Source organism: Bison bison, unplaced genomic scaffold (genome assembly GCF_000754665.1).
Source record: "Bison bison bison isolate TAMUID 2011002044 unplaced genomic scaffold, Bison_UMD1.0 scf7180017864190, whole genome shotgun sequence".
In the NCBI taxonomy this organism is placed as follows: Eukaryota; Metazoa; Chordata; class Mammalia; order Artiodactyla; family Bovidae; genus Bison; species Bison bison.
In genome coordinates, this window is record NW_011494762.1 from 725,341 (window position 1) to 745,174 (window position 19,834).

The 19,834-nt window shown below is 37.7% G+C and overlaps 1 protein-coding gene across 1 annotated transcript in view; it reads right to left on the reverse strand.

Annotated features, from left to right (window-relative positions):
• TLK1 (tousled-like kinase 1) overlaps positions 1–19,834 on the reverse strand; it is a 234,667-nt gene that overhangs the window by 214,098 nt on the left and 735 nt on the right. The gene's annotated exons all lie outside the window — the stretch shown is intronic.

Genomic DNA, 19,834 nt, shown 5'->3' on the forward strand with positions numbered 1-19,834 from the left:
GAAGAGAGTGTTTGCTATGACCAGTGCATTTTCTTGGCAAAACTCTATTAGTCTTTGCCCTGCTTCATTCCGTATTCCAAGGCCAAACTTGCCTGTTACTCCAGGTGTTTCTTGACTTCCTACTTTTGCATTCCAGTCCCCTATAATGAAAAGGACATCTTTTTTGGGTGTTAGTTCTAAAAGGTCTTGTAGGTCTTCATAGGACCGTTCAACTTTAGCTTCTTCAGCGTTACTGGCTGAGGCACAGACTTGGAATACTGTGATATTGAATGGTTTGCCTTGGAAACGAACAGAGACCATTCTGTCGTTTTTGAGATTGCATCCAAGTACTGCATTTAGGACTCTTTTGTTGATCATGATGGCTACTCCATTTCTTCTGAGGGATTCCTGCCCGCAGTAGTAGATATAATTGTCATCTGAGTTAAATTCACCCATTCCAGTCCATTTTAGTTTGCTGATTCCTAGAATGTCGACATTCACTCTTGCCATCTCTTGTTTGACCACTTCCAATTTGCCTTGATTCATGGACCTGACATTCCAGGTTCCTATGCAATATTGCTCTTTACAGCATCGGACCTTGCTTCCATCACCAGTCACATCCACAGCTGGGTATTGTTTTGACAGAATGTGGCCCACTGGAGAAGGGAACGGCAAACCACTTCAGTATTCGTGCCTTGAGAACCCCATGAACAGTATGAAAAGGCAAAATGATAGGATACTGAAAGAGAAACTCCCCAGGTCAGTAGGTGCCCAATATGCTACTGGAGATCAGTGGAGAAATAACTCCAGAAAGAATGAAGGGATGGAGCCAAGGCAGAAATACCTAAAACTTATACAGTACTATTTGTCAATTAAATCTCAATAACACTGGAAGAAAAAAATATCCTACCAAAACTGCCCACAGAGACTCCATTAAGAAGCTGACTTTTCTTTTTTTTACTTTTTGACTTTCCATTGACTTGGAAAGCCTAGCAATAAACGTCACTCTGAACTGAAACCGCGAAGGGATAGGGGCAGGAATACTTAGTTATAGTTTGTAGGTTATGTGGCCTTAAATAATCAGTCCATTACTCTGTACTCACCTTTCATAGTTACTTCTATATTTCTCTCATATAACTGATGAAAAGTAAATGATTAAAGAATAAAGTTCTTAAATTCAATTATTTCTTTTTCTGTTTTTGGTTGGTTCAGTTAAGGTTAATTCTAATCAAAACAGCAGAAAAAAAAATTAAAGTTCATCTTCGATACTTTCTTCCAACAATCTGCTCATCTCTTGGAGTCTCCGTCATATTTTGGCATCCACCTCAAAGAACCTCCCCAATTTGGCACCATTCTAGGAAATAGATATCTTGGCCTGGATAATGTATTTCTGATTGTGTATTCCTGATAATGCCATTCCTTCAGGGTTCAAGGTTCTCTATTGTTTGAGCTGATAATTCAGATAGCAGATAATAGAGTTTCTACATTATATGTAAACTCCATTTCAATTTTAACATTCTGTGATTCAGTACAGTTGAGAGTCTACCGTATTTTCACAAGTCCTTTTCAAAGTTACTCATGACAAGAGTTATCAGCATTAACAGTTTTTAAAAGAACTGTGCCAGTGCCATGAGTTGAAGTGTAAGGAGAAGGGGGCACAAGGCCATTTCAGCCAAATGGGACATATTTGTTGAACTGCCAGATTTGGGGTTCCTCTAATTATGATTTTTAGGTAACCAGCTAACCACCATTCCCTAGGTTCATTCCTAGTTTTAAAACAACATTGTTTATTGCTTGCTTCTGCTAAAATGTCAACTTCATGGCAGCAAGAACCTTGTCAACTTTATCTATACTGCATCCCCAGCACCTAAAACCATATCTACTTTATAGAGATACTCATTAAATATTTGTTGAATGAAAAAGTAATTTACTATAAGTAGAGATTTAATAATTTACCAGTATTCTACAATGGATATTCTACAACAAAAGGAAACTTCCACTAAGAGGAGATCATATAACATATTGTGAACTCTGTACTGAATTGCAAAGTCACGGGGCGAGAAGCAGGAACCATCAATATGCATAACATGAAATATAAAAATGGATATCACTGAATTATAAGGAGCACTTAAGCATGGTGCAAAGGTCAAGTGAAACTCATTTATCCCTGTGTCTGATTTAGGTGAAGAATATCTGGTAGGTTTGCAGCAAAACTACAATTAATTTTAATGTATTATTCTGACAAGTCTTAAGTCTGTTAACTTAAGCAATAATTCTGCTGCTGCTGCTAAGTCGCTTCAGTCATGTCCGACTCTGTGCGACCCCATAGACGGCAGCCCACCAGGCTTCCCTGTCCCTGGGATTCTCCTGGCAAGAACACTGGAGTGGGTTGCCATTTCCTTCTAGACATTCTTAAAATATTATTTTTCAAGATCCTAATATGCACATGAAAGCCAAAGCAAAATACCTCATAGAAGTAATGTTTAATACTTTACTGAGAATATACAAAGAAATTACAACAAACGCATTTACCTCACTTATGTTTAGTGGGAACCAGCAATTATTTCCATTTTACAGAAAGACAAAATAAAGGTAAATGAAATACAAGTCAATCATGAAAATCATCTTAAATCAATACCACATACTAAGTGAAATTTCCATGTAACCAGATAACATTGAGGGAATTTCAATAAAGTTGAAAAATCAACTCAAACATTGATAATATAATTTTAAAACTTCAAATGTTTCCTGACTTTAAATGTCAATGAAAAAATAAATAAATGAAATGTCAATAAGAAGCATAAGAAGCATGAGAAAGACTTGTGAAAAAATGCATTTTTCATTGCATAGGCAACCAACTTTTAAAATGTTCAAAGTCCCACAGAGATTTGCAAAAGAAATTCTGTCTCCTGGATCCTTAATTCAAATCAACATAAAGGGAACCATTTTAATTCAAGATTGCACTCTACAGCAAATAACAGAAAACATGATCAATTTTTTTTTTTTTTATGTACCAGTGAGTTTGAAGGTAGAGAGTGACTTGAAGCTCGGCACCTTCTATCTTTCTGGACCTCCATCTTAGCATACAGTTTTTGCCCTCATGTTTTTATTTTGTGGTCACAAGAAGGCTGCTCGACATCCAGCATTGCACCTGAGTTCCAAGCAGGAAGAAATGACAGGGCAAAAGGCATATGCCAGCAAAGACTTGGAAAGAGATTTATCAGAAGCCTCAATTCAGTGACTTTTCACTAAGTTCTCATTGACTAGAACTTGTCTTAGATTGCCACCCCAAGCTGCAGGGAAAGCTGTGAGATGTACTGTTTAGCTGGCATATTGCCACTCTTCATTTCTATTGGATTTAGATTTATGCATAGTAAACTGTTCCAAGTTAAAGTATTGACTATCTAACTGGGTAAGAAAGGGTGTGAAACTCAGAGGCAAATTTACCCTGATGCTAATGGAGCTTCAACTTCAGCTTCCTGCACTTATATGGACCCTGCTAAGACCCTGGAAGAACTTTTGGAAATAATGTTCATGAGGTCATACATTTTTGTAGAATTGCACAATGAAGTTTGCAATTAATTAATACTACTGTTGTTTTCTGTTCTGACTTTCCCACTCTTAGGACCCAAGGTGGCTTTGTTGGAGTGGCCATGGATATTCGGAGGATCAAGCTAAGAGGAGGCTAAATTGAGGGTACAATCAGTTTGGATTTAGTGAGCTATTTTAAGGGGGTTTGCGGGTGAATCTGTGTATAGTGGAGTTACCACCAGCCATCAAAATGTAAGAATCATTTTCAGGAATATGCCTACTGCCCACTGTGTTAACTCATCTGGCTCAACATAAAGGTCATTATTAGTTTACTACAATAGGATGCTGGTGCCAAACTGTTCAACAAGCGTCTTCGACTCAAAGATTACTTAGATTAGTCACTAACAGAAAACTTGAAATGCTCTAAAGTCCAAACTTTGCAAATAATTCCTAAAATGCTACACGCTATTTCCAATAAGTTATAATGCTGAAAGAAACTTTTCTAATTGACCAGTAATGAAAAAAATTTCAAACTTGCTAGAGGAAAGCTTGGATTAGCTTTTTGTTTTTATTAAGGTTCAGTGAGGTAAGGACTGTTATTTATTTCTTTGGCTGCCTGCAGCGTGCGGGATCTTAGTTCCCTGACCAGGGATCAGACTCATGCCCCCTGCATAGAAAGCACAGAATCTTAACCACTGGACAACCAGAGAATTCCTCTAGATTAGCTTTTTATTCTACACAAAACGTTATTTCAGAATCTGAAATCTTCATATGAAGAGGCAAACAACAAGAATACAGCAAAAAATATTTTTTAAAAAGAGACATGTGTCAGGCAGTTAATAAAATTTGCGTTGTTTTTCTGGGTCTTGTAACATTCACAGTACTTGACAGTTTTAAAATTTTAATTTGTTATAATTCTTTTCCTCATTTTAAATAGTCACTTTTGCTTCTAATTTTGTATTCTTTCTCTTATCAAGTTCCCCAATCTCCAAACTGGGTAATTTTCAAGCTCCATCAAACCTAGTTCTGCCCTTGGGACCCTCATGAATCCTCTAACAAGAAGCACTCCCTAAGGCCTTCCAAATTTACCTCCATGTCCATTGCAGGAAGAAATTGTAAGGACAGTGCCGTTCTCCTGAGTCAGAACTGAAGCTGGCCAGAGATGCCTACTTGAAGTGTCCTTTATCCTGAGCTACATCCTGAGTTCACTTAGCCTGCTTAGATGAAGGTCATCGTCAGCCATCTCACAGCAGCCAAGAGAGGGTCACAAGAAGAAGCAAAAGGGAAGTAAGTCTTAAATTCTCTTACTCCTTTCACTGAAAACTAAACCCCAGAAATATACCCAGGTACATAGAAAACAAATATGGTAACCAAAGGGGGAAGGCAATAGGAAGGATAAATTAGGAGCTTGGGATTAGCATACACACTACTATGTATAAAATAATCAACAAGGATCTACTGTATAGCGCAAGGAACTCTGTTTGCTAGTTTGTAGTAACCTACAAGGGAAAAGAACCTGAAAAGGAAAATATATATAACTGAAGGGCTTCCTGGGTGGCATAGCGGTAAAGAATCCACCTATTGATGCAGGAGACGTGAGAGATGAGGGTTCGATCCCTGGGCCAGGATCTCCTGGAGTAGGAAATGGCAACCCACTCCAGTATTCTTACCTGGAAAATTCCATGGACAGAGGCGCCTGGCTGGCTACAGTCCATGGGGTCACAGAGAATAAGACATGACTGAGCACGCATGCAATGGTGCAATTATATAATTGAATCATTTTGCTGTTCACCTGAAACTAACACAACACTGAAAATCAGCTATACTTCAATTAAAAAAAAAAAACAAAAAACCGGGGGAATCCTGCATGCTAGAATCTTTCCCAAACATTCCCAATGCACACTGGCATCTTCAAAATTTCAGAACAGAAGTCAGTTGACTTCAGTTCCACATTTTTCTAATCTCATTTGTCCATAGAATCCTTTACAATCCAGAATACATCTTTAGAATTTTTGCTCTAAATACACATACAAACAGTATTACTATTATTATTATTAATTAGCTTCATAACACAAGTGGCAAGCCTCCAAAAAGACATTTGGATTTTGAACAGCTTTTGGTAACAAAAGAAACCAATCTGTAACATTGAACTTTAAGGGGTTATGGCCACAATGCTAGAGAAGTTTAAGACAATATCAGGAAACATGTTTTAAATTCTGACATCTTTATGGCTGTTGTCCTAGCCATTCATAAGGCTGGTTTTGAACCTGTTCACAAAACAAAGAATTTATGATGCAGGATGTTATTTGTTTCTTGATTATGTTTCCATGCTATTATACTCAGATTTGAAATTAGTTGCCTAATGGATCAATAAGACTTTAACACATAAACTTATTAGTTTTTAGTTACAAAATCTATAGGATGATTAAGATGTAAAGCCTGCTAATTTTCCTTGCTTAATAATAAAGCCAATTTAAATTGTTATGAGAAATTTTGTTTAAAGTTGCTCTTTAACACATTCTGCTCAGGTATAAACTTGTACAGTATTGGTAACCACACATTTGACAAAAGAAGGAAATCTGTGAGCTCAACCATATGCTAAGATAAATCAAGTACATGGAGCTAGTAACCATGCTTAGAAATTAATACAGGCAGTAACAAAAGGCCTAATTTAGGTGGAATGGACTCACTACCACTAGGACTTCATAATCCTAACCAAAACCCTTATGTCTTCAATAACATAAAATACAACTCCATGGTGACTTTAAAATTTTTGTTTGACTTTATTATTTATTTATTGTTTTAATAATGCAGTTTCCCTGGTTGTGGCATGTCTGGATCTTTTTTCTCTCTTGTGCTAAAAGCAAATGGTTTACATGCCAGTTTGTGGTGGATGTAGTTGGGGATCTCCATTAATGAAACTATTTCTTTAGTTTCTGTTCATTCTAATCTGCAAACACAATGCTCAGGAAATGTAGGAAAATGAGCTCCTTCTATTAGGGCTGCCATATACGATTGTGCAAGTTGTGGACTGTACAACTTACACAACTGTACACAGCAACTCTGTGCTGCAATCGTCAATAGGGCCCCGTGCTCCAGTCTTTCATCCGTGCAAAAATAAGCTGACTGAAAGAGTGGGATGTAAAGGAATCTTATGAAATCCTGTGCTTTTCTTCCCCCACACATGAGGCAAAGTTTATCATTCATTATGTAATTTTAGGTTCCAGTCTTTATTATGGAATAAACAACATTTAGGGGGTTGAGAAAAAAAAGTACAGTGAAATAAAATTTGAATAAAATTTTGAAGTGAAAGTCAATGTATTCATTTTTCTATTAAGAGGAAAAAAATCAGGGAGGATTGAAGTACAAGGCTCTTGGCAACCACTATCTGAATCATCATCCTTGCTCCTTTTCTAACACACCCTTTTCCTCAATCAGTTCAAAATGCAGAACGTCTGTGGCTGGCAAGTGGAGTCAGCAGCAAAATTTCTGAGATGCATTTTTATATATTTGCTGTCAGTAGACATGAAACTAGTGAAATTCTTCCAGCCATTACAGACATGAAATACCCTTCACAACCCCAAAAACCCTTTTCCCAGCAAGATAATCTCAGACATTAAGAGGAGAACAGTACCTGAGCTAGGTCTATAGTTAAATATATATATCATTTTACAGAGGACAGTAATTAAATATGCCTTCATGTTTTGCTCCCAAAATTACATGTATAGTCCCTGAATAATACACTTTTCTTTGTGATCTATCTTCTTAGATCTCTTTTTGGTTGAGCATATAGAGAAACAACAAACAGTGATTGATCTTATAAGATTCTCTGGTGAGAACTAAGTTGGCTCAAAGGCATTGTAGCTGCTCTAAGTGAGATGTGGTGGGACTGTTCTGCTTTGTTTAAATGTAATGTGGACAGCTGTATCCTCCTCATTGGAAAACATCAAATCCAGGAAGATTTTTTTGATGGTGTCAAAAATTGACATATATATGCCAGTATTATACATATAACCATATATATAATATATGACAGCTAAGTAACTGTCAATTTATATATGTGTATATATGTACAGAGGACTTCCATGTATACGTACATGTATATGAATATGTATATATTATCTCCTCAGATGCACGGACAGAGTTTGTAGAGAAGTAAGGTGGAGGGAATGGATTTCTTCTCTGTATAGGGAGCTAGGTCAGCGCTTTAATCAGTTTTAAAAGACTAAGCAGCTAGCAACTGAAATACAGAAAAGGTGTGCAAGGATGGAGGTCATCAGTTTGGTTTTAAGAAAGATTTCACAAAGAATTGGAAAAAAAAAGTTTAAGACTGGAATTATGGTCCCGGGGCAGGGGGTGGACTCTGCCTGATCGAACTTAAGCATTAGTGGAAAAAACCCAAATTATGTGTATGTGAATATGGCTCTAAAATTTCACTTGGTGAGACTATTTAATATTTTGCTTTGTTAAGACTTAGTTTCATAGTCTCTTTCAAAGCAGTGGGCATATGGCTAGAATCTGCATCTCAAGTAAATCCTAATTTGGGTCTTTAGTTGGACTAGAAAAAAACTAACTGTTCCTTTCTTCCTGGAAGCAGGAGATACTACTTGCAGGAAAAGTATCTGTAGAAAAAGAACTGAGTCAGATTAGCAAACCTGAAATCTGCACTTTTACAAAGTGATACCATAATAGTGTTATACAGTTTTTAATTTTATGGTTTAATGGGAGGAAGGAAAAGAGAAGATATATGTTAAATATCTAGATTTTTAGCAAAGTACTCATACTTTAAATCTTCTCATACTTGACTGGTAATCTCGGAATATGAGAAGATTTCTTAGTTAAAAGTGACAGAGAAAAAGCATTAATGGAAAGGAAACTGGTTAAACATTTTCCCTTAAATAGCATATGTAAAAAAACAAAAAACTTTGTGATAACAATCCAGAACTACAGGCACAAATATGCAACATTCAATAGGGTTTAATGTGGTATTTAAAAGTTTTGTCAATGTACTACCTGCATCAGAATCACTGGGAGGATTTACTAAAATGCAAATTCCTGGGGCCAAACCAAACTTAAAACCTGGGGAGGTGAGAACTCCAGAATCCACACTTCAACTAATACTCTCAGACAGGTCTTCTAAGAACACTAAGCTATGAGAGCCACAGCACCAAAGTATCTTCTGAGTAGAATAGACACGATATATCCATTTTTTGTGTCCTCAGTACCTAGCATTCTGTCTGGCTTAGGGCAGATGTTCAATAAATGTTTACTTAAGCAACTTGTAAAGAGAAGATGGTCTTTCTCTTCTTAATCATAGCTTACATGCCTGCATGCTAAGTCATTTCAGTTGTGTCTGACTCTTTTGACACTATGGACTATAGCCCACCAGGCTCCTCTGTCCATGGGATTCTCCAGGCAAGAATACTGGAGTGGGTTGCCATTTCCTCCTCTAGGGGAATCTTCCTGATCCAGGGACTGAACCTGTGGCTCTTGTGTCTCTTGCATTGGCAGATGGGTTCTTTACCACAAGCCCCACTTATGAAGCCCTAATTGTAGCTCAAATCCAGGCATTTACCCAACAAAAATATTCATCTATGTCCTACAATTACAAGTAGAGAAGAAAAGAGTGAAATGCAAAGGACATGGGCTGGCCAACTGGAAGATTATAAATGAATTTGATGTGCATATTTAATGTGTGATATAAATGTATAAGCTCAATTAATGTGCTATAAAGGTGTCAGCTCAATTAATTAAAGCATGAAACTTTTCTGCTCAGAGGCACCATTTAAGAAATAGCAATGGATCAACATAGTCCCAGCATTTCAATTGCAAAAAAATACATAAAATATTTGCATCTTATGATGAGTAGGATAATTTTCAAGATGAAAATCAGCACATTTAAGACAGCAATGGAAAGGTCCTAAAATGAATGTGCCAAAGTAGAGGATTGGAGTGGGTTTGGATAGGATATATAAAAGGGCCATTAAGACTATTCAGTTAGCAGGTTGTAAGACAGCTGGGCTGGATAGAGTTGGTGGTTGGGTTGGAGGTGATGAGAATGGAAAGTTAGACCAGTATCCAAAGATGTACCAGAAGTAGGTCTGATTGACTGAAGGATGGAAATGAGAAATGATTGCACATGGTCCCTAAAATCCTGCATGATCAGAAAAATCTGACCCTAGTAAATTTATCTTCCAATCTCCAAAAGAAAATGTTTATCTATTTTAGTTCTTTTCTGATAACAACTTAAAGTCTTTACCATTCATTTACCTATTAATCAATTTTAAAGTAAATTTACAGTATATTTCTTAGGTTAAGGAATTGAAGTGACAGATTAAAATGTACAAAGCATGCACTGATAGTGCCAGCATCTACCTTTTTTTGTAATTATATATTACAAATTATTTAAAAATAAGAATCAAGTCCTGCCCATTCAATAAGTTTCTAATGAAAGGGTCATATACTGAAATTAATTTTAAAACAATATAAATTTTCTTTCTTTTTTTTTAAGGGTGTCTATAACTAAGATATTTGCCACTTGGGACTATTTCTCTTAAAAGTAGTGTTATGTTAGCCATGTGCACCTGTACCTTTTAGATTAGTTTTCTAGGGTAGCCCACAAAATCATGCCAGGGTCACTTGGAGCTCAAAAGTCCCCAGGGGTAGGGGGTCTTTCTGAGCCTTGAGACGTAAAACCCAAAGTCACTCTGAAGCTGGAAGGATCCCTCGGACAGTGGGTCTTCCTGTAGATATGTGTTGGGGGTGGTGCACCCAATCTACCAGAGCAGTAGATCCAGAGGTACTCTTTGTTGTGGGAAAAGTTTTTGATCTGGGGAAAAGTTATCTTGCAAATTCAGAATCGGGAAGTTTCAGAGCCTAATCTCTTGAAAAGGTTCTACAGGGTAGAAATCATGGAATATGCTGCTGCTGCTGCTAAGTCACTTCAGTCGTGTCTGACTCTATGCGATCCCATAGACAGCAGCCCACCAGGCACCTCCATCCATGGGATTCTCCAGGCAAGAACACTGGAGTGGGGTGCCATTGCCTTCTCCGCATGGAATATGAGTGTTGGTGTTTTCATGTCTTCATCATACAGAATATCTGTGAACAAAAAACCTGAGGTTTTGTTGGTATTTCAAACAAAGCAAGTCTAAGATGGAGGGTGGGGTTGGGGGGAAGCTGGGACCATTTTACACAATGGTTTGTGTAAAATTTACTAAAAGAGCTATTTGATATATTGTTAATATTGTTAACCTTTCAATTAACTCCACTAAAACTTAGAGAAATAAAGCTAGTGCTTTTTCCATTATAAAAGTAATTTTAGGAGACATGGTTACTCTCATATGCTACTGTTGAAAGTGTAAATTTTAAAAACATCTTAACTGTGGTAAGATATACTTAACATAAAATATACTATCTTAACTATTTTTAAGTGTAAGTTTTAATAATGTTAAGTACATTTACACTGTTGCATAACCAACCTCAAGAACACTTTATCTTGCAAAAATAAAACTCTATACCCATCAAGGGGCTTTCTGGGTAGCTCAAATGGTAAAGAATCTGCCTGCAATGCAGGAGACCTGGGTTCAATCCCTGGGTTAGGAAGATCCCCTGGAGAAGGGCATGGCAACCCACTCCAGTATTCTTGCCTGGAGAATCCCATGGACAGAGGAGCCTGGTGGGCTACAGTTCATGGGGTCACAAAGAGTTGGACACGACAGAGCAACTAAAACACACACTCATACCCACCAAACAACAACTCTTCATTCCCCCCTGCCCCAGCCCCTGGCATCCACCATTCTACTGTCTGGCTCCATGGATTCGATTAATTTAGGTAACTCACATAGGACTTCCCAGGTGGCGACAGTTGTAAAGAATCTGCCTGCCAACGCCGGAGAAACAAGACACACAGTTTCAATCCCTGGATTGGGAAGATCCTCTGGAGTAGGAAATGGCAACCTGTTCCAGTATTCTTGCATGGAAAACTGTGGACAGAGGAGACTGGCCATGGAGTCTCAGAGAGTTTATTCTATTGTCTAGCTCTATGAATTTGACTAATTTAAGTAACTCATATAAGTGGATTCATACAGTACTTGTCCTTTTGAGACTAGCTTATTTCACTTAGCATAATGTCCTTAAGATTCACTGTTGTGACGTATCAGTATTTCCTTATTTTAGAGGCTGAATAATATACCATTTTATGTATATACTGCATTTTGTTTATCCATTCATCTGTCAATGGATACTGGGATTGCTTCCTCCTTTTGCCTATTGTGAATGATGCTGCTATGAGCATGAGTGTGGAGAGTGAAAGTTCATACAAAATTTCTTAGAGGAAATTTAGTCATGTCAATAGAATTACTACAAACTCGCAACTGATGAGCTAAATAAGGATTATAAAAGAGAGGATGATAAAATTATGGTGAAGTGAGGGGTTAAACTTTTAAGTTTGTTGTATTGAAAACAAATTAAAAATTTGTATATTAGGGCAGAATTTTGAAGAGTTTAGAGTTAGACTGGAATAATACTGTTAAGGTGGGTAAATCCATATAAACTCAAGATTTTCTAGAGAAACATCTTTTCCAGCTCTGCACTAAGGTGGCCTAGCAGTGTTATCATCTTGGCTACACCAGGACATGAAATGATGCAATTTGTAACTTGAGTGTGCGCCCAGGTTTTAGTGTTTAATTCTAGCACCCATTCAGTTACAGTTCAGTTCAGTTGCTCAGTCATGTCCGACTCTTTGCAACCCCATGAACCGCAGCATGCCAGGCCTCCCTGTCCATCACCTGCTCCCGGAGTTTACATAAACCCATGTCCGTTGAGTTGGTGATGCCATCCAACCATTTTATCCTCTGTCATCCCCTCTCCTCCTGCCCTCAATCTTTCCCAGCATCAGGGTCTTTTCCAGTGAGTCAACTCTTAGCATCAGGTGGCCAAAGTATTGGAGTTTTAGCTTCAACATCAGTCCTTCCAATGAACACCCAGGACTGATCTCCTTTAGGATGGACTGGTTGGATCTCCTTGCAGTCCAAGGGACTCTCAAGAGTCATCTCCAACACCACAGTTCAAAAGCATCAATTCTTTGGCACTCAGCTTTCTTTATAGTCTAACTAGCACCCATTACAAGTAGCTAATTCTATATCCTACAACAGGGAGGAAAACTAACATAGGCTTAATATATCTTAACGTTTTCAGAAAGGAAGGATGTTTTTAATCATCACTGCAATGTTGGAAGTACAATGGAGCCACCTTAAAGTTAGTCTTGGTTAACTTATTTCAATTTGAACTTTAAAAATGAAAAAAAGATAATTATGGCTAACTGAAAAGAGTTGCATCTATGAAAATCCATGAGTCTGTAATGGTACTCAAAAAAGAAAAATCTATATATATTGTATAAAAGGAAACTGTGACCTAAACATTGCAAATTAAATGGAATATGCTTGATTTTAAAAACATATTTAAATATATTTAGTTGAATGTATATAAACGTATCTAAATATAGTTTAATAAGTAGGAAAATGACATCTGTGAATGTCCTTTTTTTATATTAAACATCACAATTAATAAATTATAATACATATTTGTGATTCTAAGATATTTTGTTTCTTTTTGGATTTTAATGCGTCTGAAATTGTGCTTCTACAGCGGATGGCCTTTTCAGTTGCTGTTGGTGAAGAGCTGTATGTTCGTTCATACTTGGTCAGAGCTGTTTATAACATTTCACTTCAGTTGAGTAATGTGCATTGCTGGTATTTTACAGGTTGAAATTAACCACCATTTGAAATGCCTTTTTAAAAGTTTCTACTGTAATTTTGGCACTGAAATGAGGTATTGTGTACACAGAGAGACAGTGAAACAGAGCAGTGGAATGTGCCTTTGACATTAGTGAAGGCTTCATATTTGGAGGAATGTCAACATATTTTTCATATTTTCTTTCAATGCAACAACCAAATACTTTATGGAAACTGAGAAAGAGAGATACCCACAAGCAGATCATGTTATATTATACTGACTGAGGGATCAAACCTGTATGTCTCTTGCATTGGCAGATGGGTTCTTTATCACTAGCGCCACCTGGGAAGCCCAAGATACATAAAAAAAGATTCTTAGATTCTTATTACTCAACAAGAAATGAAACCGAGGGCAGGAAAACTCGCCAAATCACTTGTAATAGTTTTGGAGCAATAAGAGGATAGTTGAACTGATTCCTAAGTCATGCAAGGATTTAGGATTTTTAAAGGCATGTGTCATAACTTAATTAGTTTTTTCCTTCTTATATAAGGGAAAGTATACAAAGGTGTATAAAATAATGGAGCAGCTAACTGTAGCATCTTATGCTTAATAAAGCATGGTATGCATTTTTTCTCTATTTGATTAAGAAGGGAAAGAAAATGTCATAGAACTATGAGATAGCCACATAGTAATGGGGAAAAAGGAGCAACTCTACAAGGATAGGAAGAATGAGAAAAGACAGTCCAAGAGAGGGTTGAAAGATGGTGGATTAGCCACATATTCCAAAGAGGCAAGGGGCAATACAGTCTCCATTTGTCTCCATAGAAATGAACCTTTAAAAGACTTATTACTTCAAATACCTAATAAGGCTTATCTATTTCCCCAACAGTGCTAAAGACCAGGACTTTTAATAGGGGACATGATACTTGTTTATATGATGCTGATCAAGCTAACCAAAAAACATAGTCGACACTTGAATGACATGAGTTTGACCTCATGGGTCCACTTATATACAGATGTTTTTTCAATAGTAAATACTACAGGACCACACCATCCACAATTAATGGAATCTAAGGATGTGGAATCAAAGATATAAAGAAACCTCGGATACCGAGGGCCATCTGTAAGTTACACACAGATTTTCAAATACACAGAGGGTCAGCACCCCTAACCCCACATTATTCAAGGGTCAGTTGTACACCATTTCAGGAAAAGAGATCATCTTGCAGGAAGCTAAAATCCATGTGAAAGTGTAGACATGAAAATTCCCCTTGATATGAATAAAACCTAACTACACAAAGGTACTTACCTTGCCCAAGAAGACATACGGATGACAAGTAATCATATGAAAAGATGCTCAAGATCCATGTCATTAGGGAAATGCATATTAAAACATCAATGAGATATGCCATATAACTGTTGCTGCTGCTGCTGAGTCACTTCAGTCATGTCCGACTCTGCGCGACCCCATAGACGGCAGCCCACCAGGCTCCCCGCCCCTGGGATTCTCCAGGCAAGAACACTGGAGTGGGTTGCCATTTCCTTCTCCAATGCAGGAAAGTGAAAAGTGAAAGTGAAGTCGCTCAGTCCTGTCTGACTCTTCACGACCCCATGGACTGCAGCCCTCCAGGCTCCTCCTTCCACGGGATTCTCCAGGCAAGAGGACTGGAGTGGGGTGCCATTGCCTTCTCCGATATAACTGTTAGAATGGCTAAAAATCCAAAACACTGGGAACTCCAAATTCTGGCAAAGATGCAGAACAGGAATTCTCATTCATTGGTAGTGGGAATGCAAGTGGTACAGTCAGTTTGGAAGAAAATTGTAGGTTTCTTACAAATTAAACATGCTCCTATCATATGATCGAGCAATTTTGTTCCTTGGTATTTATCCAAATGAATTGAAAATGTGTGTCCATACAAAAGTCTGAACAGGTGTTATAGGAGCTTTATTTATAATTGCCAAAACTTGGAAGCAACAAAAATGTCCTTCAGTAGGTGAAAAGATAAGTAAACTGTGGTACATCTAGACAGTGGAATATTAATAAATGTTAAAAAGAAATGAGCTATCAAGCTATAAAGGAAGGAACCTTAAATGCATATTATTGGAGAAGGAAATGGCAATCCACTCCAGTGTTCTTGCCTGGAGAATCCAAGGGATGGGGGAGCCTGGTAGGCTCCTGTCCATGGGGTTGCACAGAGTCGGACACGACTGAAGTGACTTAGCAGCAGCAGTAGCAATAAGTGAAAGAAGCCAGTCTGAAAATGCTCTATCTTTTTGATTTCTACTACATGACTTTCTGGAAAAGGTAAAACTATGGAGACAAAAAAAGAATCAGTAGTTGCCAGAGGTTAGGTGAGAGGGAGAGGGAGAAATGAATAAGCAGATCATAGAGGATTTGAGGGGAAGCAAAACTACTCTGTACATTATAACAGTGGACATGTGTCATTATAAATTTGTCCAAACCCACAGAATGTCTAACACCAAGAGTAAACCTTAAAGTAAACCATGGACTTTTGGATGATAAAGATGTATCAATGTAGATTCAACAGTTGTAACAAATTTACCTCTCTGGGGGTGGGGATATTGATAGTGCAGGAGGGTGTGTTGTGGGGGGACAGGGAATATATGGAAATTATTTGTACTTTCCACTCAGTTTTGCTGTGCACTTAAAACTGCTGTAAAAACAGAAATTCTAATGAGACTTCCCTGATGGTCCAGTGGTTAAGACTGTGCTCTCAATACAGGAGGCTTGGATTTGATCCCTCAAGGGATTAGATTCCACAAGCTGTAACTACGAGTCTGCACGCTGCAACTAAAGACCCTAATGCTGCAATGAAGACAAAGGTCCCAAGTGCCACAACAAAGACCTGGTGCAGCCAAATAAATAGCCAAAAGTAAATATTTTAAATAAATAAATAAAAGGCAATCTATTTTAAAAAGGGTGGGAAGGTATTCTGATGACATGATTTAGGTTTGAATCATCTCGGAAGATACAAGTTAATCAAATTGACAACTCAGGCCTGGTCTGAAGCAGTCTTTTTTTCCTTTATTTTCTTTTTTCCTTTACTTTTGGCTCTCATAAAATTACCAGAAAAGTATAAAATCCTGGGAAAGTATAGAAATTTGTATTATTGCAACCTTAGGAAGGTACAGAAACAAATAGAGGTTGATTTTTTTCAATGAATTAAATTAATGATGCTATTTAAAAATATTAAGTATAACTTTTAAATATTATCACTGCTGTTTAAGGCATGTGAAATACTCTAAGTAATCCTTCATATTATATTACATTTGTGATTAAAATTTAAATTATTGAAGACATTTCAGTTGTTTAGAATCAATTTTAAATGCCTAAAAAAACTGATTTTCTAAGTTTTATTTATTAGGTATATAAGCTTAGAGCATTAATTATGTTACAGGAGTGGAGAATGTTCCTTTCCATGCTTAAACATTCATGAGACTTTAAGAATCCCCAAAATAGTTTGTACACATCAAAAACCCTAAAAATGCAGATACTCCTGGGAAAAAATAATCAACTTTGAGAAACTTATTTTAAGGAAATAATTAAAATATGGACAAAGTTATAGGTATAAGAAGGACTTCCCTTTAGCTCAAAGGGTAAAACATCTGCCTGCAATGCAGAAGACCCAAGTTCTGTCTCTGGGTTGGGAAGATCCTCTGGAGAAGGAAATGGCAATCCACTCCAGTATTTTTGGCTGGAGAATCCCATGGACAGAGGAGTCTGGTGGGCTACAGTCCATGTGATCACAAAGAGTTGGACACAACTGAGCATTATGTGCCCAATAGCTATAAGAATATTAATTTTAGTATTGTCAAGTGTAGCAAAAGTGGAAACAACTTAAATGGTCAAAAATGAGGCATTTGATATTGATAAACTTTCGAAAGTTTGCAACTCATCCCATGGGAGGCTATGTAGAATCAGTCACTGCCCACTGTTGATGGGACTGCAAAATGGTGCAGCACCTGTGCAGGGCAACACGGTAGTGTCTGTCAAAATTACAAATGCAGTTTAACTCAGAAATCCCACTCCTAGGACTTTATCTTAGCAATATACCTGTACTTGTTGGAAGTAACATATGTTTAAGCTTCTTCTTTGCCCTTCTCTTTGTATTTATAAAAGATGAGAAGCAGCCTTCTATAGAGGACACTGGTTAAACAAACTATGGTTCATCCACACAATTGTATATTTTGTGGCTGTAGGAGAAAATGAGGATGTTTTTGTGGTACTGATAATGGAGAAGCTCTAGAAATATATTAAGTAAAAAAAAAAAGTAAGATACAGAGCTAAGATGCAGAGCAGGGTAAATAGTGTGTTCCCTTTCGTATAAAAAAGCAGAGGAAATAAGAATGTATATTTGCATTTTTTTATTTGCATAAGAAAATACTGGAAGGCTACACAAGGAACTAATAAAAAGAGTTAGCTGTGAAGAAAGGTGGGTAGGATGAGAATAATACTTCTTGGTGTTTACTTTTAATATTGTTTTGATTTTTCAATGATATGAATATATTTCTTCAAAAATTACGTTAAAAATAGGAGAACTGTAAAATAAATTATGATGTGTCTATATGACAGAATATTATATAGTGATTAAAAGTGATGTACGTGTATTTATACGTTCAAAATATATAATGGGTAAGAAAAGCAGGTTGTAAAAAGGTAATGTATTACCCTATAATTTGAAGAAGTATATTTACTTCTTTAGTATAACTTCTTAAAACTCAGTAAAGTGTCCTTTTTGAACTCAGTAAGTGTCCTTTTTAAAAGTTTACTTGTTTAAGTCCTAAGCCCCAATAATCTTAGAGTTGGACACAACTGAGCATTATGTGCCTGATAGCTATAAGAATATTAATTTTAGCATTGTCAAGTGTAGCAAAAGTGGAAACAACTTAAATGGTCAAAAATGAGGCATTTGATATTGATAAACATTCGAAAGTTTGCAACTCATCCTACGGGAGGCTATGTAGAATTAGTCACTGCCCACTGTTGTTGGGGCTACAAAATGGTGCGGCACCTGTGCAGGGCAACTTGGTAGTGTCTGTCAAAATTACAAATGCAGTTTAACTCAGAAATCCCCAGTATTACTGTACTTGAAGGGTTTTAAAGATGTAAATTTAAGTTTAAACAAGGTCCTTAAAATAGTCCCTAACCCAATATGACCTGTGTCCTTATAAGAAGAGGAAATCTAGACACAGACATGTACAAAAGGAAGACATGAAGACACAGAAAAAAAAAAAAAAAAAGGTCATCTACAAGCCAAGAAGAGAGGCCTCAGAAGAAACCACTCCTGCCTACACCTTGAACTTGGACTGCTACAGCCTCCAGCACTGTGAGAAAATAAATTTCTGTTGTTTAAGCTATCCAGTCTGTGGTAGCTTGTTATGAGAGCCCTAGCAAATGAATACATGATGGATCCACCTTGTCAAAATTTTCAGGAGCTTGTACCACCAGTGCGGTATGAGAATGCCTGTTTCATACCTTCTACTAGTAATTAGTCAGCCAAAATATAGTATCCCATTCTAATTAGTGTTTTCCTCATGTTAAAACATTGTAGGACTCTTCTGAATTTGGATGTCATTACACTGCCATGATCAGTGAACCAACTGATTACTCGTAAATGAATAAGGCTGAGCTGGTGAACAAGGTGTATTGTGCCTCGCTGAAGAAGGAATCAGTTATCATGCCACCCACACCTTCACGGTCACAATCGCACCCCCATGTGTGACAGTCCTAGCTAGGGCTACTCCCCACAATTTCTCATCTTTCCACCCCCAAGCCTCACTGTGACTACTGTTTTCCCACTTTTAACACCAATTCTCCCAGAAACCGGTGCTTCTCTAAGTGGCGCAGTTGGTAAAGAATCCGCCTGCTCAGTGTAGGAGACACAAGGGCTGTGGGTTCAATCCCTGGGTCAGGAAGATTCCCTGGAGGAGGAAATGGCAACCCAGTCCAGTATTCTTGCCTAGAAAATCCCATGGACAGAGGAGCCTGGTGGGCTATAGTCCATGGGGTCACAAAGAGTGGGTTATGACTGACCACGCTTACACACACGCTTCCAGAAACCACACCTAAGAAAGTATGTGGAAGAGGCAAGTATTTCAATCCCAGAAATACTCAGAAAAATCTCCATAATGAGCACATCTAATGCGCTGAGCACCACAAACAAATGAAAAACCCAAAACCCAGTCTTAAAACTCAGAGATACTTTGGACTCAGAAGTGATTTGCGTTGTATTGCAACATTCTTTGGAGAAGGCAATGGCACCCCACTCCAGTACTCTTGCCTGGAAAATCCGATGGACAGAGGAGCCTGGTAGGCTGCAGTCCATGGGGTCGCAAAAAGTTGGACACGACTGGGCGACTTCACTCTCACTTTTCACTTTCATGCATTGGAGAAGGAAGTGGCAACCCACTCCCATGTTCTTGCCTGGAGAATCCCAGGGACAGAGGAGCCTGGTAGGCTGCAGTCCATGGGGTCGCAAAGAGTCGGACATGATTAAGCGACTTCACTCTCACTTTTCACTTTCATGCATTGGAAAAGGAAATGGCAACCCACTCCAGTGTTCTTGCC